Raw genomic sequence first — 2,047 nt, forward strand, 5'->3', positions numbered from 1 at the left:
TATATATATATATATATATATATATATATACGCAAAAATGCTATTTCTAAAATCTCTCTCAGAGATCAACACAGTAGTTGTACTGACAAGTAATATTCGTAGCCACTTTAACATGACTGTCCATTCTAGCAGACTCTACTGCTATTTTTTAACCCCAAGAAGACATCACCTCCAGCTGGTTAACGATGCACAGCTACATCCAATCGGAGTTCACTAGAACGAACAGCCATGTTAAAATGGCTATGAATATTACTTACACACACACACACACACTGAATGTTTGAAGTTTTGATCCCTTCCAGTAACAGGATTATAAAAATACTGTTAATGGCAGTACAATGATGAAACCTGTCTCCTTCACTAATTCTGTCGTACACAACGCATTTATTGTGACCAGACCATATTATCAGGAACAATACTTTGGTGAATAGCAGGCAAGAAGCTATTTCATTGCACTGGTTGGCCTGCAAAGGTCCTGTACTGATGCCATGTAAAAAAGCACTCATGCCAGTGCCACCTAAGTGTGAGTATGTGTGGTGTCACATAAAAGCACTTGGTACACTATGTGGAGGTGCAATGGCCCAGTGGTTAGGGTAGTGGACTCGCGGTCAGAGGATCGCGGTTTCGATTCCCAGACCGAGCGTTGTGTGTGTTTATTGCGTGAAAGCATCTAAAAAAGCTCCAAGAGGCTCCAGCAGGGGGTGGTAGTGATCCATGTTGTACTCTTTCACCCCCAACTTTCTCTCACTCTTTCTTCCTGTTTCTTGAGTAATGCTGCAATGGACTGACGTCCTGTCCAGCTGTGGTCACAAAATGACAGACAAAGCCTTTCATTGAAAGATAGCTTTATCCAGCAGCTACTTTGACAAAAATTGTATTAAATAGACTTCTTCTTGAGCTCTCATTTTCGTTGCATTTTCAGATGTTAAACTTCTGCTTTTAGAGTCATGCTTGAATGGAGCTTCAAGTTGAAGGCAATATCTGTTTCAGTATCAGAGACCAATATTGTTGGCCTGAAGGATTCTATTCTAAAACTGAAAAAAGCAGTGGGCAGAATACTAGAGATATTTTTTTCAGCAACATTGTCTTTTTAACTGAATATTTTGTTATTTTTACCTCTAGCTGTGAGATGAAAATGTAATAGATTTGTTTTTTTTCTTAAATTCCAATTTAATATTAGCCATTTTCCCCCCTTAGATTCTCCAAGATTGGTGGACGGCAACTTGCTGTTGATAATGACTCAAATACTTGGCGTGTTTTAGCTGTGAGTAACCTCATTTTCTGTTATTTAACCTCCAACCATTTATAGAAATTAAATTACTTTATTTAACCTGAGGTCATTGAAAAGAATTCAATAAAATCTCTTATTTACTCTCTGTCTGCTATGAGAAAAAATGAATAATTTCTCTTAATTTTAGAAGAAATTGTTATTTAACCTTTCTGAATCTGAAGAGATCGGATGAAGAACGTTTTAGCTCTGGGTGGTGGATAGCTAAATAATCGAACTGAATATTAATGGTTTTCACATGAAAAGAAATACCCTAACTATTCACCAATAGAGAACCAAACCAGCAAACTGATGCTGAGATTCATCAATTCACAGTTTTAGTCCTGCATAACTTCATTTCATGGTTGTTCACTTCTCCATTGGAAAAATCTTTTAACATTCACTAAACACAAATAGAAAAAAAGAAAATGTTTTACAGCACAAGTTCCTAAGGTGAAGAAAGATTTGGACTTCTGTTTTTCATCCCAGATGTGGTTGTGTGGTAACAGGCTTGCTTGCCAATCATGTGGTTCCAAGTTCAGTCCCACTTTGTGGCACCTTGGGCAAGTGTCTTCTACTGCATCGGGCTGACCAAAGCCTTGCGAGTGGATTTGGTAGACAGAAACTGAAAGAAGCCCGTCATGTGTATATATATATATATATATATATATATTTATATTTATATATATTTATATTTATATATATATATATATTTATATTCATATATATTTATATTTATATTCATATATATTTATATTTATATATATACATATATATATT

The sequence above is a fragment of the Octopus bimaculoides genome, chromosome 20 (genome assembly GCF_001194135.2).
Source record: "Octopus bimaculoides isolate UCB-OBI-ISO-001 chromosome 20, ASM119413v2, whole genome shotgun sequence".
NCBI classification, from domain to species: Eukaryota; Metazoa; Mollusca; class Cephalopoda; order Octopoda; family Octopodidae; genus Octopus; species Octopus bimaculoides.